The 19,820-nt window shown below is 52.2% G+C and overlaps 1 pseudogene; it reads right to left on the bottom strand.

The window, feature by feature from the left end:
• Positions 1 to 466: 466 nt before the first annotated feature.
• LOC102444224 (YEATS domain-containing protein 2 pseudogene) lies at positions 467 to 2,272 on the bottom strand (annotated as a pseudogene).
• Positions 2,273 to 19,820: the final 17,548 nt, after the last annotated feature.

Genomic DNA, 19,820 nt, shown 5'->3' with positions numbered 1-19,820 from the left:
TGCACTGCTGCCTCTAGGATGAAGTGCTGAGCTGAGTACCAAGATGGAGTTGACCACATGGACTCTTTATACATCCTTCCTGGTCTCTTCTTGGCTGCAGCAGGTTACCTGGCCCACGGCCTATCCCTGTGTTCCTTGCTGGCAGCCCTCAGGTGTCAGCCCTCATTCCTTAGGTGTGTCCTTGGCCCATTGAGTGCCATTGTCCCACAGGGACTCACTAATTAACATGTTCATAGGCTGGGCTCTGCCCACTGCTCAACCACATGCAGGGAAATATTCAGTATCCACACAGATTACAGATTCCTAGCTACACACACAGACATTATACAATCACATGACTAGCGCACATAGGATTAGCAGACAATAAGCTTCTATTCAACATCCCACATGGCCCCCTTTTATACCATTTTTGGAGCCAACACCCCCACCTATGGTTGCATCAGTGATCTGGCTGCTTCCCTCAAATTCAGTAACGTGATGGTAACTCTCCAGGCTCCTGCTTTCTTATCACCTTTGTGAAAGCTCCAAGTCTGCCTGTGACAGATTTAGGGCTTTGCGCCTTAGAATGACTCCCAATTGGACAAAGGGGTGGCATGGTTGTAAATAATCGTCTTGCTTGACAGCTGATGTTCCCAAGCTGCTTCTGTGGATCTTTAAGACTGGAGATCCGGCTCCGTGAGAGACTTGAGACACACTTGTCAGCTTGCTCGTTGGGTTTCCTGTGATTGTGACTGCTGCTCCGAGCATCTGTCCACGTTTGTCTGCAATAACGTATGGGTTCTTAATGACTGAACTAGCAGACTCCAGCTTCGTGTGCACTGGAGTGGAGGTTGGGGTACGAGGTAGTGGAGATGGGCTTGGGGTTGATATTGGAGAACCTGACACAATCTTGCAGCTCATGGTGATAGGCTGGAAGGATTTTCCTGGAGATTCTGCCAGGCTCGGGATCTGACCCTGAGGCACTATTTTGCAACTAGCTGCAACTGGCTGAAAAGCTGAATTTCCATGAGAGCCAACGTGTTGTCAATTTGGTGGGAGTCCGTTCTACTGAAGATGGCAGGGAATAAAAAGTGGTATGACTTCCAGTTTCAGCATTCACAGGGAATCCTTTGTCCACAGAAGCATCTGGAATGGACTCAAGTAACTGTTTAATTGGTGAAGAAGCTTTCACTGGCGCTGATATACTTAGTGGTAATGGTACAGACGTGGGGATATCAGAGGGGTCAGATTCAGAAGACTGGGAACAGAGATAATCTTCCCCAAGAGAATGCCGATGAAGCTCAACATCCACTTCTGTTTCTGCACCAAGTGTCTGCAAGCCAGTATAAGTTCTGTCCAACTTCAGATTGTGTATGATACCGATCCTCTTGTCCTGGTTCTCCTTGAAGTGAATCTGAACCCTCACCGGAAATTCTCCCCAGCCTCATCTGGTCAGATGAAAGGGAGGCTTTCTGACCTCCATCACGTCGTTAGGTTTGTAACTGGGATGAAGGAAGAACCAGACTTTTTTGACAAAATGATTTATGCTGGGTTCTCGCCGAGAGCCTCGTACATTTATGAGTTGACTGATCATTCTCCTCTCTCTTCTCGGGAGGAACATACTTGGAGACGTTGCCGACTATGATTGTTTTCTTCACATAGAGTCGTGAAGTCTCATCATTTAACAGACCAGCCTTTCGCTGGCCTATTTTGTGAGAGCTTGTAATACCAGAAGCATCCCGTTCAGTATTTCTGCTTGGTCTCTGATCCAGATTGGCAAACAATCGCTCTTCCATGACCAGACTGCCATTGTCTTTGTCCTGGAGGAAGTCATTGTGCTGAGCTAAAGAGTCACTTTCTGAATGGTTACCAGATGGAGTTTCTGATCCATGATTAGCAAGAGATGATGATCTTCATGGTGATTCCAAGAACTTCTTGATTGAAGGATGATTAAAAACCATAAAGTCACATGTCGTGGCTCCCTCTCCAACTTTAAGGAGACCAGGAGAAGCATAATAATTAGCCACAATGCAAGCACGAAGCTTATCCATCATCCTTCTTGCCTCAGTCAGGCGCTGATCTATGACTTCACTCTCATGTTCCTTATTCTTCATTTCAACAGCAAACTGCTCCTTAATAATTGTCTCGATCTTCTGTACAGCAGCATCTCGAGCTGATTGTTCAGCTGCTTTGTGACGTTTATTTGGTTGTGTGGCTGAAGTCTCCTCATAGTCCGGGTCCTTCTCCTCAATCACTCTCTTCATCCCAGACATGGTAGGTCAACTGCTTCCCTTTGAAGTATAAGGTAAAAGTCTGGTTTCCCCTGCCTTGGTTAGGGAATGGGTGGGGGAAAGCCTGCGTGGATTTTAACCTGGCCTCCCTTTACGCAGTGCGGAATCTCAAACAGATGTCCCCTTTGTTGCAGAAGTCGAATGGGTGTTAACGAAAGCAGTTTTAAACAGTCCTAATAAGAATGACTTTCTCTTGACGCCTCCAGCTATGGTTGGTGACTGCTCGCGCCCGGTGCCATTGGAGTCTCCAGGGGAGCCAAGTCCCGAGTCGGCTCCGCTCCTCGCTCCACCGGCCCTGCGCGCTTAGCGTGGCCCCCAGCCGCCCCGTGCAGCCTCTGCCCTGCCTGGGCGGGTTTTGAACCTGGGACCTGACTATAGGAGCCTCTACCTGCTGAGCTAAAAGCCATCTGGCTCCCAGCCCATGATGTAGAGGTCTCTTGATCTTAACTGTTGCTGTGGTCTAGGTGCCACTTGCATTACTCAGTAACCACACTAGGTGTGTGGGTTACACAAGCATTCGCAGAATGAGCCATCAACCGTCGTCCCATTTCACTCGTGCATAGAACAACGGCCAGTGTAAGGGGACTGTTAGTCCCTTATTAAAACTCAGTGGGAGATTTTGGTTGGCCAGCACCCAGTACCAAAAGGGGAAGGGTCCATGAGAAACCAGGGCTCTGAGGGTATGTCTAGACTTCATGGCTCCCTTGACAGAGCCATGTAGATGTGTTTACTAGACATGGGACGTGGTCGACAATGGAAGCCTTTGTTGACCACTCCAGTAAACCTCATTCCAAGAGGAATAATGGAGTGGTCAACAAAGGCTTCCATTGTCGACAGCGGAGCATCCAGACTGCCCCGCTGTGCCGCCAAACAGCTGATTGGCACAGTGTGGTGGCCATTTTGATGTAAATGAAGCGGCGATTATTTAAATTGCCGCTTCATTTTCCTATGTCTAGTAAACTCATCTACATGGCTCCATAGAGGGAGCCATGTAGTCTAGACATACCCTGAGACTAACAGACTCCAGGGACAATGGGAAGAAGCCAACACTCCAGGTCAGCCTGACTGGAAGGTTGGACAGGCCAATGGGGGAATTAGGAGGCCAGGTCCAGTCCTGTGTGCGCTGGGATTTTCTGGATCAAAGGGGGAGAGAGCTAAGAAGAGTAGCAAGGGGTCCAGGCTGGCCTGAGGAGCAGACCTGCCGTGACAGAGCCAGAGGCCCATTCAGCCCACAGAGTGCAGACCATGTGCTAAGTAGCAGGCCTGCAGTGACAGAGTCAGACACTCACAGCCCAAGGAGTGCAAGCTGCGCCGAGAGACAGACCTACAGGGGCCAGAGCCAAAGGGGTCGGAGGAGCAACACAAGGAGCTGGAGGCTGGCAAAGCAGCACAGTCTGCAGCTGGGTGTGGTGAGCAGCTGGGACCAGCAAAGGGGAAGAAAGAGACTCTGAGCAGGGAGACCCCACCAGCCAAGAGGCCCTGAAGGCCAGACTTGGACAGGGATTGTAACTCCAACTGGGAGAGGGGTCCTGCCACCTAGAGCCTGAAGCCATGTGGTCACTGCCAGAGCAAGCGTGTCCAACCTGCAGCCCCCCACCCCACCTTCCGCAGCCCAGCCAGGGCCTGTGAGAGAGCCCTGGGACGTATAAGGAACAGACTGTGAACTGTCCTTACACGCTGCAGTCGGCTGTTTGCGATGTCCCCATGCCATAGAGCAGGGCTGTGTGTTCTCTTTTAACCTTTCTCATTTTTTCCTTATTCTTTTCTTTTTAATCAGTTGCTGTTTAATAAATTGTATTTGCTTTGAACTGTATGTAATGATCACTGGGTCAAGAAAGCATCCAGTGTGAAGAGAGCACCCCGGCGTGGGGACACCCTAGCCCCTGCCCTAAGCAGCTACAGTGTCAGGGATTAAGCTCCAGAAAACCTGGGCCCAGCCTTGTTGGGATTTCAAGGACTCTGCTACTCAGGAGAGTGGAAGGGGAGCCCTCAGAGTCTGGGAGGCCTTTGGGTAAAAGAAGTGGGAGCAGGAACTCAGATGCTTTCGCTGGTCCATTTCACCAGGGTAGCATAGAAGCCAGGAAAGTTCCCCACAATAGCGGGACCATTCTCCGGCTTACACCAGCAAAGGAACCTGCAGCATAAAGCCAAGTAGTTCAGCTAGAAGGAGCTCACCCAGCTCGGCTTCTGCCTGGGGACTCTGGGGATTGCAGTGTCATCTGCTGCTGGACACATAGGGTACGTCTAAACTACACGTCTCCGTCGATGGAGGCATGTAGATTAGACAGATCGGCAGAGGGAAATGAAGCCGCGATTAAAATAATTGCGGCTTCATTTAAATTTAAATGGCTGCCCCGCTCTGCTGATCAGCTGTTTATCGGCAGATCGGGGCAGTCTGGACGCGACGCGTCGACAAAGAAGCCTTTCTTGATCGGCACAGGTATGCCTCGTGAAACCAGGTTTACCTGTGCCGATCAAGAAAGGCTTCTTTGTCGACGCGGCGCGTCCAGACTGCCCCGATCTGCCGACAAACAGCTGATCGGCAGAGCAGGGCAGCCATTTAAATTTAAATGAAGCCGCGATTATTTTAATCGTGGCTTCATTTCCCTCTGCCAATCTGTCTAATCTACATGCCTCCGTCGATGGAGGCATGTAGTCTAGACACACCCATAGAGAAGGTGCAGTCAAGGCACCAAACATGATGAGGGAGCTGGAGCACATGACTTACGAGGAGAAGATGGAGGAACTGGGCTTGTTTAGTCTGCAGAAGAGAAGAGTGAGGGGGGATTTGAGAGCAGCCTTCAACTACCTGAAAGGAGAGAGGCTGTTCTCCCTGGTGACGGATGGTAGAGCAAGAAGCAATGGTCTCAAGTTACAGCGGGGGAGGTCTAGGTCAAACATTAAGGGAAGCTATTTCCCTTAGATGGTGGGGAAGCACTGGGATGGGTTCCCTAGGAAGGGGGTGGAATATCCATTTTTAGAGAATTTTGACAAAGCCCCGGCTGGGATGATTTCATTGTGTTGGGTCCTGCTTGAGCAGAGGGTTGGACTCGATGACCTGCTGAGCTGTCTTCCAACCATGATCTTCTGTCATTCTACGATTCTAAGGGATGGGGCATCTCTCCTTGGTTTCACTGACTCCAGCGTCTGGCCACTAGCTGGCTGGCAGAGCACTACAACCATCTTCCCCAGAGCTGTTATTTCAGTGAAAGCAAGTCCGACCGAGAGCCTGTTACATCAGATCAGCTGGTGTCTTCAAAGGACTGCATGCTCCCTATAGTACTAATGGCATTTGGAAAGAACAGCTCACATGGCAATCTTGAAGCTAAGACCCCCATCCGTCCAGATGATGCACTAAAACTTTTAGTCGGAAATGCATCTTTCCAGCATCTATTGAACAGAACCGCCTTCTGTGGCTTCCATTCTGAGCCCTGATGCCTTTCCTAAGTATGATCCATCTCGAAAATGATGCACACAATTTGTAACATCCAGCCTGAGAGCCATAGAAACCTCCATAACAAGCTTAAATGATTTTAACATCATTAAATCACCTTGTACCCAGCCAAGCTTCCAGAAATACATTACTAAGGGCTAAGAGAAAATGGAAAGCCAGGTGCACTCTGTTGCTCTCGTGCAATTTTATCCCCAGTGTCCTGCTGTTTGGTGTGCTTTTTTTTCCTTCTTAAAGCTTCGTGATTGCAGAAAAACACTTGAAACTCTGATATCTCCAGAACCAGGAGTCCTCTAGAAACACCCTCAATTTTTATTATTTGTTCAACTCATAATTTTAAAGTCCCTCTCATGAGATGAGGAACTTGACTAGTTATTTTCAAACTCTTGAGGCAAGAGTGAGGAGTCGGGTGTTTCAACACATTGTTAAAAGAAATAAAACCAGTCTTCTAATTCCAGTCCGCTGGCCTTCTAGGGACCCGTCACTACATTTCCAGTACATATGATGATTTCCATGCCTAGTTTTTGAACACACAACTTTATTAACAACAGTTAAAACTTACTTGAAATGTGTAGTGTCATTTCTTCACCACTAGGTGGTGATTGATCGTTGATTGGATCTAACTTAGGGCTACTCAACATTCAGCCTGTTTGTGGCCCAGGGTGTGGTTTGGGTTTACGCAGGGCTCAAGATACGGCCTGCGGGTGGGAGCCAAAACAAAAAAGGAGTCAATATAACACTCTTCTGTTGATATGCGGTTTAGTAGTTAAATTCCTGGACTGTCATTGCTCCTTGACAGTGCTGCCATATGAGTGGAAATCGGATCAATATTGCATTTTTTTAATATCAGCAGAACTGATTTAAATGGGGCCTGTGTGTTTAGTCTTGCCTTAATCTTTGTATTCATGTCCATCAGTGTGAAAGAAGCTAGTTACATACATTTGCATCTATATTTGCATGTCTGTGTAACCACACTTAACCCCTAGGGCTTCCAAAGTTGAGTAGCACTTCTGTAACCTTTGCGTTATGTATCCAAGGGAATGCAGGATTTTCGGTGAGGCACCGGTGTAAGCAAGCGTGGTGAGACTTGAGGTGGAACCATGCAGGCCTTTATCTCAGTTACTGTAGGAGAAAATAAATTAAGTTTTCAGGGAAATAAACACAAGCCAAGTTTGAATCCATTTTACACCCCTTCCTGTTGAGTCTCACATTTCTTCCACTGGTGTTTATCTGCCCAGAGCTGAGTGTTTGCCCGGCTTTTGTTGCACCAAACAAAGCCTGACCCCCAGGCGTGAGAGAGGCTGGCACACAAATCAGCGAGCTTACTGGCCTTGGCACACAAGGGGTACGAGGTCTGTTCATGCCTAGGCTCTGTGCTAGTTGAACAGTTCTGCTGCTGCCAAGCCATCCTGGCTGGGTCAGAATTCAGCACAGATGAGCGCCGGATGACAGCTCGCATATGGCACTGAGAAGGTTTTGTGGCTTTTGCAGCTGCAAAAATTCCACTGCTGACATACGTCTTGCTTGACAAGAGAGGATAATGGGATGCATAAATTGCACATAATATGAGCCACCCACCCTCTGAATAAAATGCTTTTCAGGTTTGCTGAAGGCAAAGCGGCCAAACTCGGTATTTTGCAAGTGTGTGTGTTACCTGGGGGTGGTTAGTACCTGCTCCTGGGAAAATCAGAAACATCTTTTTCAGAATGTTATGTTGACAGATGCTTAAAATACCTTTGGCAATTACTTCGCTCTAGTATAATTACAATCATTAAGCATGGATAATGGCTAGTGCTGATGTTTAGAAGAATAACGCACCAACACAGAAGTACACTCGCTCTTATAAAGCTTTATTTCCCACTGTCTCCCTACAGTGGTGTGAGTTAGAACTTGCTCTAATGCCTTCTGGGGGCTGCCTGGTCCCGGGTTCCATGCTTGGCTTTGCCACTGACTCACTGCATAACCTTGAGCGAGTCACTTAATGATTCTGTGCCTTCATTCTCACCTGAACAATGGGGATAATTCTGGACCCCTTTGTGATGGACCGGGCCGTGTCTGGGCACAGCTGAGGGCGTCTGCTCAGAGTGAATTGCTCGAATCCGGGGCTCCTTACAGCCCCCCGACTGGTGACCTCTCCACACAGGCCACAAACCAGTCCCACAGAGCACTTCAGCTGCCTGCCTGAAGCCTCATGAGCAAAACCCCTCCGACACCCCAGCAATAACCGTGCCCCAGATTGCCCCAGACCTCATACACACGTGGGGGGTCCTAGCACCCAATCCCACCTACCCCGAACAAGTTCTGTCCGGTTCCAGGAAACCAGCCACAGATCTCTGGCCAATTTATCCTTTGGACCTTACCCACAAATCACGCTGGGCCAATCCTTTAGCATCTAACAACTAAAGGTTTATTAACACAAGAAAGAAAAGCATGAGAGTAAGGTTATTAAAGTACAGTACGTTACATGCACCGAATCTCCCAGTCCTCGATGCAGGCTCTAGCAGAGATGTTGCAGCTGCTGGTTTAAAAGTTCTTGTTGCACATCCTAGGGTCAGGATGGGTTCACAGGTCTTCCGGGCTCTTCAATCCCTGCAGTGCTGCCTCTGGGATGAAGTGCTGAGCTGAGAACAAAAATGGCATCAACCGCATGGCCTCTTTATACCTCCTTCCTGGCCTCTTCTAGTATGTAGCAGGTCACCTGGACAGAGGCCAATCTCTGTGTTCCCTGCTGGCTGCTCTCAGATGACAGCCCCCATTCTTTGGGTGTGTCCATAGCCCATTGAGAGCCATTGTTCCACAGGGCCTCAGTAATTAGCATGTCCACAGGCTCGGCCCTGCCCAATGCTTAACCACATGCAGGGAAATCTTCAGTGTCCATACAAGTACATGCTAATAATTGCACACACAGACATTATACAAACACCAGAACAGCGTACATAGGATTATCAGATAAGCTTCTATTCAATACCTCACATGGCCCCCTCCTATACCATTTTTGGGGCCAACACCCCCACCTATGGGTGCATCAGTGATCTGGCTGCTCCCCTCAAGATCCAGCGCCGTGACACCCTTAGACGGTTTTGAGATGTAAGTAATAATGCTTGGTAAGCACTTGGGGGGGTCGTTGGATGAAAGGGGCAGCAGCATGCGTATTCCTGGCACACACTGACAATGGATAGAAGAAATGACAACTCAGTTTAAGAGGCAACAATGTTCTTGTTCTCCTAGCGGGTCTATAAAGGCTTTGCAAACACAGTCTCTCTCCTGCACCAGCAGCATGGACGGTGTACAACCAGCCCTAGAGATCCCCCTCCAGGCCAGTCGCATGGGGATACGGAGGCTGGGCCATTCGTCCGGCAGCCATTCCTCTGGGACTACTTCTCCTTTCACCTTATTGCTGAGGCCTAGTAGCTCAGGCCCAGTGAGGGAGGGCCTGGCACCCCAGCCTTGTCCGTGCGGCAAACGACGCTCTCTCTGTGCCCTGTGTAAATGAAAGGCAGCTGCGGCGTGAATCTGTCTCTCTCTCCCCCCTTCCTTCTGAACCACCAGCCACCCCCTCGTCAAGACAGAAGACGCCGCTCCGATGTGCTTCCCACATGCCCATCCACACAGGCCGCGCAGGCTGCCAAGCGATGAGGCAGAGCATATGGCCAGTAGATATTAAAAACTGCAGGCGGAGGAGGGCTGGCTGGCTCATGGGGAGTGGGAAGGGGAGAAGGAGCCTTTTCTCGCTCTGGTTCTGCTTCCAGCCTGGGAGAAGACACCGCAACATGGCTGCCCAGGGATGGTGAGTGTGCGGAGTCCCAGGTCCTTGTCCCTCATGGACAGAGCTCTCCTGAGGGATGGAGCGGAAAGATGGTCCTGTCAGTTTGGGCACTAGCTTAGCACCTGGGAAACCTGCGTCTCCACAGCCAGCCGGGGGTGAGTCACGTAGGCCTTGTCTACACAAACCCTGAGATTCTGGCAAGCTGAGGGGTGAGTCTCTCTCCCCCACACTAGTCTGCCACCATCTGCCCTAAGCACCTTCACAAACTGTCAACGGGCATGTGCAGACAGATCGCAGCAGGCTCCTGAGGACTAAACACTCGCTGAAGTCTAATTATCTAGCCAAGCCTTGCATCTCTCAGTTCCCCATCTGTACAATGGGGATAACAGTGCGGCTGTGACTCACGGGGGGAGGGAGGGAGCGGTGAAGATCTAAACATTACAGACTGAGAAGCACTCAGCTACTGAGGTAACAAGCATCATAGAAAAGCCTGGTAGGTAGCTAGTACTTCACCTCTCCCGAACGTAGCTAAAAGCACCGGTCCTCCATGCGATTCTTAGACCAGTAACATTGTCGTGTCTAGTTCTCTAGGAACTGTGGTGGGTTGAGGACTGTGATCTTTATTGGGACATAAATATGAGGCAGAAATAAAACCGCTGATAATAAAATGGTGACATGTCTGCTGCTTTTCTCCTGCCACGTTATTGATTGTTTCAGCCCATTAGAGAGGCTGTATATTCTCTAGGAAATGCATTCAAATATGGAAGAGCACGGAACATAATACTGCTCCAGCCATTCTTCTCCCGCATCAAATTCCACAATATCTGATCTCCTGTATCGCAGAGCTCAGAATAATATTTTTCATTTGCTCTTACAGAAGTGACACTCACAACAACTCAAGCTGCTAACTGATTCTCTTGGCATGATAAATAGCAAGGCCTGGAATAAAATTCCAGCACAGTATTTCATTCCCTGAAATCTCACTTGCATATCAATGTACAATGCTCCCTGATTGAGATATACGGCTTCATGCTTATTCGGTTAGCCTGTACAAATCTTCTTGGGGATTTAAGCTGGTCCAAAAATGCCCTTTACTTCTTCCCCATTTAACAGAATGTTGTTAGAATCATTCCAATCAATCAGGGTGTGGAATATCTAAAATATCCAGTTCCACTTTCACGTGCCGTTGGGTGTCGTGTTTGGTACAGGAGAGGATAAAGATTCACGTAGGCCCAGAAATGTTTTTTTCCAACTTTCTTTTTCTTTCTTCCTTTGCTGCCTCTGCCTATCAACTCATTCCCATATTTCCTGGTTGGCTTTCAGATCGTAAAGAAAGACCCAACTTTAATATCAGAGGGTATGTTTACACTACCCCGCTAGTTCGAACTAGGGTGGTAATGTAGGCATACCGCACTTGCAAATGAAGCCTGGGATTTGAATTTCCCAGGTTTCATTTGCATAAGCTGTCCAGCGCCATTTTTAAATGCCGGCTCGTTCGAACCCCGTGCCGCGCGGCTACACGCGGCACGGGCTAGATAGTTCGAACTAGCAAGCCATTCCGCACTATCTGTACGCCGGCTGGCTAATGCAAATGAAGCCCAGGAAATTCAAATCCCGGGCTTCATTTGCAAGTGCGGTATGCCTACATTATCACCCTAGTTCGAACTAGGGTGGTAGTGTAGACATACCCAGAGAAAATTAAGGAGCATCTTTAGTTTCTTTCAATCTGACAGATAGAAGGGATTCCCACCTCCGCAGCCATGCCGATCACTGGCTGAAGCGATCAGCAAAGACTGGCAGCTGTCCTGACTTATTTTGTACTGCCAGCCTCGGCCGTTTTTCATCGAGGTTGGTTGTATTCTGCAAACCACAGTTTTCAAGACGTGCGGCCATCTCTCTTCTGGAGGAACGTGCATCTCAAATGGTCAGTAAAAAGTTCTCAGAACAAATTCTCCACTGGTGTAAATCCTTCCGGTGCCAGCGAAACGAGCCTGTCTCTGCCGATTGATTTCCACCAGCTGAGAAATGGCTCCTGATTTAGCAGACACGTCAAATTGACAGGAGAAGAGGCTTTCCACACGCAGCGCGTTGGATGACATGGCGGGGCGCTCAGGACAAGCGGCTTTGCCAAGCATTTGTGGTGCAGAATGGGAGCAGTCACGCTGCCGAGCAGCAGTGAAACAAGGCCATATGCCTCCAATGCATTTTTGTGTCCTTAATGAAGCAGGAATGCAGCCCAATTAACAAGACTGGAGCTTCTCCGAGTCCCAGCTTGGCTTCCTGCTCAGTGAGGGCAGCTTGGCGGCAGCCACAGGCCGATGGCGCACAGCCATGATTGTAATGTCCCCTCCTCCCTGCATCCGTGCTGCTAAATCAAGCCGCTATTCTACTGCGGCGTTTATCACCGTGCTTTATGGTGGGAGAGCTGATAAATGGCAGCCCAGCTGGCTCATGGGTCGCTGCTCAGAGGGAGTGCCCCCCAGAGCCAGGGGACAAAAACCAGATGGAAGGAATTAGAGGGATGGCACCATTAAGTCCACAAATGCCTCTGTGCGGTTGGCTCCCATTAGCACCGCTCTCCGGGCTGTGAAGCACGGTGGGAGCTGTCGGCTCTGTTGCCACAGGCTGCTGTGTGCAGAAGGCAGATACGCCACACGGAAAGTCGAGAGGCAAACACAGACGTGCAGGAGAGGCCCGATCCAAATAGCATTTGCAGGTGGCCTTTAAAAAAAAAAAGCAGCAGCAGCAGAAGAAGCTCTTATCCAGTTACCAGGCCATTTGTGTCACATCCCTTGGGCAAACTAACAAGCTGGTGCTGCAAGGAGCTCTGTTTATCAGGGCCGTGCTCTGCTTTGACAGCCACCAGGTCCCTGGCACGGCTCGGGTCATGAGTGAAGCAGGTGAATATTGAGGCAAATTTTCATTGGGACCCTACGGTGCTGCTTTTCCTGCACAAACGGGTTTTAGTGTCTGGGAGGGCCTTTAGCAGGTGCAGGGATTGAAATGCAGGAACACTTAAGTACCAGAAGTGGCTCAGACCAGCTGTCTGCTATGGCCTGGCTTTCGCCCTCTTCCATCAAAGCACTAAAGCACGTTCTGAAGTCTCTTTGATTTTAAAATTGAATTTTTTTGAGGGGGGTAGGAACCTGCGTGTTCCTTCAGTTTCACTACGTGCATGAGACAGCCACAGAAATGTAAGATGTCTGGCTGACGTACAAGCTCCTAGAGGCTCTAATTCTTCAATTAGGTCATCCCCAGACTCTAAAACAGGACGCTGTAGTTCTCATTTATCTTGCACAGGAGCTCTAAGCAATGCCTTCCTAGGGAAAACAAATTAAACAGCTGACGAAAAGGAACGTTCAGGATCATGGTGAGAAACAATCTTCCAAGCAGCTGATCTTACCGTGTGATTTGAACCAGAGGAATTGACTTATAGCGGTGCATCCTGAGAACAATAAAGCCGAGCCTTGTGTGATGCATTCGTTTGTTTCCACAAAATATTAGGGATGTTGTCTGACTGGCTTTAGAATTGCCTTCCGGGCTGATCAAAAATCTCAGTGGGGGAGCCGTGTTAGTCTGTAGCATTAAAAACGACGAGTCGTCCTGTGGTACTTCAGAGACAAACCAAAATATATTTATAGTATCATGCGCTTTCGTGGGCAAAACCCACTTCTTCAGATGAGATGACTGTGAGTAGAGAAAAACAAAGGGGACCCTTAATATAAGAAGGGAAAGGGAGAAAAAAAATGACCTGCCAATTGTAGTGCTGGTACTAACGTGGCTACATGAGTGAGTTGGAAGGGGCCCATAGTTAGCTTTTGATGTCAAAGGAGTGTTGAATGTAAAAAAAGCTGGTGTTATAATATGTTAACCAGTTAATGTCTTCACGCAGGCCAAGGGAGACTGTGTCAAATTTGCGTATGAAGGTCAATTCCGCACTCTCTCTCTAGTTGGCTTGTGAAATTCCCTTTCTAGAAGAATGGCTACTGTTAAATCAAGAACACAAGAACAGCCAGACTGGGTCAGACCACAGGCCTGTCTATCCCAGTGTCCTGTCTGCCCACAGTGGCCAATGCCAGGTACCCTGGAAGGAGCAAACAGAACAGAGAATCATCAAGTAATCTCTCCCCTGTCACCCATTCCCAGCCTCTGACAAACAGATACTAGGGACACCTTCCCTGCCTGTCCTGGCTAACAGCCATTGATGGACCTAACCTCCATGCATTTATCTCACTCTTTTTTAAACCCTGTTCAAGTGCTGGCCTTCACTACACCCTCTGGGAAAGGAGTTCCACAGGTTGATGGACCCAACCTCCGTGAATGTATCGAGTTCTTTCTTGAACCCTGTTAAAGTCAATCCATTCATGAATGGCCAGACAGGTTAAAATGGTCCCCTACAGATTTCTGTGCATTCCCATTTTGAAGACCGGGGGAGGGAGAGCTCAGTGGTTTGAGCATTGGGCTGCTAAACCCAGGGTTATGAGCTCAATCTTTGAGGGGGCCATTTAGGGATCTGGGGGAAATCGGTCAGGGATGGTACTTGGGATGCTGCTTGGTCCTGCTGTGAGAGTAGGGGACCAGACTCAATGACCTCTCAAGGTCCCTTCCAGTTCTATGAAATGGTGTATCTCCGTATTATTAAGAACATCTGTTTTGTGTCCATTAATCCTTTGGCACAGAGACTGGCTGGTTGGGCCAATATCCATGGCAGAGGGGCATTGCTGGATTGCATGGGAGAAAGGTAGCCTTTCTTCGAAAAAACCTCCCCTACGTCCAGACTCAAGCCGCGTTCTTTCGAAATTAGCAGAAGTGTCAGCCGGCCCTCCTGATTCTATGTGTTTAATGGGACCATTCCTCATGTCTTTATCCTTAATATCTCCTTTAGCCTGTCCATGACACTGTCCATGACTGAGTGCTATGAGCACAGGCCCCCCAACGGTGCGGGGAAGGGTTGGGGAGGAAGAGGCTGCCAGCCGGCCGGATGCGGCCCCCTCACCAGAACACTTAGGCAGAGAGCAGCTCTCCGATCCAGATGACTGGGGAGGGAAGAGGAAGATTTCTCATGTCGTTCCCACCCCTCAGCAAAATCTCTTAGCTCCCATTGGCCAATCTCTCCGTTTCTGGCCAACAGGAGCTGAGAATTTTTTCTGGGAGCAGGGGGAATGCTTTTCCTGCCTCGACCCCCCCCCCAATCCCTCCTCCCCAGCTCCCTTCCCCCCTCTCCTGCCCGGAGCAGAGCCATGTGGAGCAGCGAGCAGACTGCAGCAGACCGTCTGCCTCAGGTTTCTGCTGGTAAGCGCTTCCCAGCCAGAGCCTGCCTCTGGCACCCCAACCACTCCCTTCCTCAACCCTCTGCCCCCTGTGACTATTGGAGTCCAGGAGGTGGGCGGGCGTTAGCCCATCCACATCTAAAGGACCTCCCCTCAGCCTGCGGGGAGGGTCCACAGAACCCAGAAGAACCAACAAATTACTAGGGACAAATAATGAGAAAACAGAGACGGGTGTGAGGGTCAAAGGGCTACAACAAGGGAGCCAGATGGGGATACCGAGCAGAGAACCCCAGACAGCGCCCACTGCCCCTTGAAGGTCTTGAGAGAGCCAGTGCACGCTGTCCATTGGAACTCTGTCCAGATACGTGAGCGGATACAGCAACAGAAATAGGCCCCACAGTTGCAGGCCCCTCCCCCGGGCAACCTCTTCTCCCTAGTTTTATAGATTGCCAATTTGGCCATAGCCAGGGGGAGGTTGACCAGGAGGTCCCGCAACTTTCTGGGGCCTTGGATGGGGTGTGCGTAAATTAACAAGTGAGGGGAGAAGTGCAGCCAGAACCTCAACAAAAGGTTCTGGAGGAGCCGAAAGAGGGGCTGTAACTTGGCGCACTCGAGTTAGACGTGCGCCAGGTTCTCCCTCTCACCACAGAAAGGGCAAGTGTCAGGAATGGGGTGAACCGCACCAAATACACGCCCGTGCTCACAGCTCCGTGCAGGATTCTCCAGCTGATGTCCCCCGTGGGCCGTGGAAATAAGGTGGAATAGAGACTGGCCCACCGAGGCTCCCCACCCTCTCTTGGTGGTAGGAGGTCCCATCACTTGGTGTCTGGGTGGGACACAAGGGTGGGGAAGTGGAGCGTGTGAAGCATGAGTGTGTGACTCTTTGGCGCGGTTCGGAAAGGGACCGGCTGCAACCCATACAGCTGTCTCGGGTGATGAAGGGGAGGTGGTTGGGGAGATACACGGGGCTTAGGGCTAATGGATAGATCAGGCGGGCTGGGGGTGAGGGGCGGGCAGGGTGAATTCTCTCGCAGGAACTTGTCGAGATAAATCCGAGCGGTGGGCAGCAAAGCGTCCTTCACCTCCTGAAGTATGTGCCAGGGAGTACGTAAGGTGGAGAGCCCCATGCGCTGGGCGAGCGCCCGAGGATCCACCCAGTCTCCCCGGTCGTAGTCCAAGAGGTCTCCGATTCTTGTGACTTCTGCCAGTACCAGTCTCTGGTGCACCAAGGGGAACTCTGCCACCTGCACACGTAGATGGGGACTGTGTAGCAGGGGCTCCGCGAGGAGGTCTGCCCCCACGGTGGCTCCCAAGGACCTAGTCACTGAAAGCAGCTTCCAGGCCCCGAGGAGGTCCTGGTAGAAGGCTGGCAGCTTGGAGATGTCTCGCGGAAGACCTCTCAAATAAAGGAGCTGCCGGTCATATCGTAGCCCTCGGAAGCGGTGAAGGAAGGCGTGTGTCAGTGTGCTTCACGCCAGACTCCCTGCATCAAATAGGAGCCTCTGCAGGGCCTGGAGGTGGAGGACACAAACCCACATGCGCAAACACGTCAGGCCCTGCCCTCTCCTGCCCTCCCTTCTCCAGGGGAAGCTGGAGAACCCCTGCAGAGACTCAATGCAGTCCTGGCCAGAAAAACCGCAGCAGCAGCTGCTGGATCTGATCCAAGAAACCCAGGGGCGAGACCAGGGTGCTGAGATGGTGCCAGAGGATGGACAGGACTAGTTGGTTAAGCACCAGTACCCTCCCATGCAGGGAGAGGCACCAGAGCAGTCCCGTCCATCTCCGCAACTGCTCAGCCACCCTGGGCTCTAAACCTTGCCAGTTCTCTGGCGGAGAGGGGTGCATGGCAGAAAGAAAAACGCCAAGAGAAAGCAGCAGACCCGCGCTCCACCTGATGGCCTGAAGCGCGGTGGGAGGGAGCTCGCCTGCCCCCCAGCCCTTAGCACCAGGCCAGAGCTCTTGACCCAGTTGACCCGGGCGGAGGATCCAAGGACATGAGGGCAAATGACAGACCATCCCTACACCCTAGTTCAAGGAGATCCCGGACCAAATAAAGGTTGTCAAAGATGGTACGGTCCGGGACGGTGTAGGTCTGGTCTGGATAGACCATGTCCGCCAGCACGGACTTGAGTCTCAGGGAGATGGCTTTGGTGATGATTTTATAGTCCGTGCTGAGGAGAGACAGGACACAAGTTCCTCAGATCGCGGGGGTCCCCCTTCTTGGGCAGCAAAGTGAGCACTGCTCGCCTGCACGAAAAAGGGAGGACCCCGCTCTCCAAGGACTCGGACCAGACTCTGGCAAGGTCCGGGCTGAGGACGTCCTAGAACAAGCGGTAGAACTCCACAGTCAGCCCGTCCATGCCCGGGGATTTTTTGGTGGGCATAATATGGAGGGCTTCCGAGAACTTGGCCAGAGAGAGAGGCAGCTCTAGCCAGTCCCGGTCGCCCATGCTGACCGTTGGGAGTTCGTTCCAATCTGGCAAGAAAAGGGAGGCGTAGAAGGCGTGATCCCTCTTGCGCATCTCCACTGGATCCGAAGGGGGGGGCATCGTCCACCAGAAGGCAGACGATGTGCTTTTTCACCCCCCTCTTTTTCTCCAGGGCATAGAAGAAGTGGGAGCCACGATACAGCTCCCTAAGGAGGTGGATGCGGGAACGAACAAAGGCACCCTGGGCCCGAAGGTCATAGAGGGCCAGAAGTTCCTCCCGCTTCTCCTGGTACGTTCCACAGAGAGGTGGTGGTCCGAGAACGGGGCCGGCTGAATGCTGGAGGAGTGGGCTCGAAAGAGATGATGATGTGAGAGATAAATGCGTCCAACTGGGAGTGAAACAACCGTTGACCCTCCACCCGGACAAAGGTAAACGCTGCATCTTCTCCAGTCGTCAGACGTCCCCCAGGGAGTGTTGGTCTATTATCCCCCTGAGGACGTCCGTGGCAGCCGGGCACTGCTTGGTCCCCGTGCGGTCCCGTTCCCCGAGGGTGCAGTTGAAATCCCCGCCCAGGACCAGGCACTCGTGAGGATCAAAGAGCCAAGGAAGGTTGCCGCCCGCTGGTAGAAGCGAAGTCTCTCCAGGCCGGATGTCGGGGCATAGATGTTAACGAGATTTAATGTTAGCCCCTCTACCCAGAACCGGAGGTGCAGCAGGCACAACCTCGCACAACCTTGCACAACCTTGTCCCCCATGGACACTCCTTCTTGCAGGGACTCCGGGAGGGAGGCATTTACCCCTTTCACAACCGCCGCGGCCACCTCATCCGCCTCATGGCGCTGTGAAGCGTCCGGGGGCTCAGAGGGAGGGACGGCTCCAACGTCCACCCCTGGAGGCACAAGGAGGGTATTCTCCCCTTCAGTAGGTGGGGTGGAACATTGGGCTCGTTTGCAGCACCTCCCCATGGCAACCTCCCAGCCCTCAGAGGAGGAGAGTTGGGCCTGATTAGGGGAAGAGCCAGGGGGCAAGGGCAGCATTGGGAGGGCGAGGGAAGATGGGGGCTAGGCAGCTGGGGAAGGGGAAACCTCCCCCTGAGGTAGGCCCTGTCTGAGTCCCATCTCCGACCCCGCCACCCTCTCCTCCGCAGGCCCGGCCTTGCCACCTTTGGTGGTGGCAGTGGCGCCCGCATGCTCGTCTGGACCCTGCGGAGCCCGAGCGGGATTGACAACGGTCATGGTTAGAGGAGGGGTGACCCCGGGGTCTAGATCATCAGGGCCACCGGCGATGGTAGGGCCGGTGCACTCCCGGGCGTCGGGGGTCCCGAGTGCATCTCCGAGCCGGGCCAGAGGGCAGTCCCTTTGGACACGCCCCGTCGCCCGACAGAGAAAACACTGGGCCTCCCCCAAGGTGTAATATACCCTGTACTCAGCCCCTTGATAGGGCACCAGAAATGACCCTCCTATGGCTTCTCCACCACGCCCCGCCGGCAGGAGTTGGATTTGCACCCGCCTGCGGAAGGAAAGAATGTGGCGGAGGGTAGGGTCCTTGCAGCCCAAAGGAAGGGGACTAAGGACTGACAAGGGCCTCCTCAGGGTGGAGAGGAAAGGCAATAGGGTGGCATTGGGGAAGAAGGGAGGAACGGAGGAAAAAAACACCCGTACGCCCAGGTCCTCCAAAGGCTCAAGTAGGACATGGACTCCTCCCACTGCCAAACTCTTCTCCACCGCTTCCTGGGCAGCGGCCTCCGACGCCAGGAAGAATACCACCTTCCCGAACATCTTGGAGGCCCCCACCATGGCCGCGGGCCCCACCACGCGTGCCAACACCCGCACGCAGGTCTCCACGTGGGACGAGGCCGACACCAGGAGGCAACGGACCCCGTGCCCCCTGGTCAGGGTGGGGAAGGGGCCGCGGCCCCCGGGGATGGAATTCCGGGGAGTGGCTTCGGTGGATTGGGAGGCAGCAAGCGGGAGGGCGGCGGCTACCTGGGCGTACGCCCTGGGGGCTGGGACACCGTCGCCCCCAGAGCTGGTGGAAGGAACAGGGGGACAGGAAAGAGGGGAAGCCGCAGCCAAGGCCGTGGCAGGGGGGTGAGCCTTCGCCACAGGAGTTTTTGCCTTCTGGGCAGGGCTCTTGCCCTTCTTGGTCCCCTGGCCCTTCAGGGAGTCTTTCTTGGTGACACTGGTGGCAGAAGGTGCCGTGGCAGGAGCGGTCGGGGTCCTGGAATCCCTGCCCATGTCCACCATCTCCGCTGCATGAGTGGGTGGCCCGGCAGCCCCGAGGGTTCAGGGTTCATAGAGGCAGTGGGGGGGGGGGGGGGTCGGCAAGAGGTGGCAAGGGCATCTCATGACTGCCCCTCCATTATGTTCATGGATGGAGGAGCCGGGGGGAGACAGGAGCAGACAATTAGGGTGAGACCAATAGTGCCGGGGGTGGATCAAGGAGCAGGGGAGGGGGGAAGAGGGAGGGAGACAGGCTCACCACTCCCCCGCTAGGCTGGAAGCAGGGTGGGAGGGCAGCAACACACACAGGAGAGGGGAGGTAAAGGAACAAGGGGTACAGCTCCCAGCACGGGACGGTAAGCGCAGCTCCTCCGGCTGCACTGGGAATGCGAGAGGGTCGATTATTTGAAA

Source organism: Pelodiscus sinensis, chromosome 23 (genome assembly GCF_049634645.1).
Source record: "Pelodiscus sinensis isolate JC-2024 chromosome 23, ASM4963464v1, whole genome shotgun sequence".
NCBI classification, from domain to species: domain Eukaryota; kingdom Metazoa; phylum Chordata; order Testudines; family Trionychidae; genus Pelodiscus; species Pelodiscus sinensis.
Note: the sequence above shows the minus strand (reverse complement) of the source record. Positions and strands in the feature narration are given on the sequence as shown.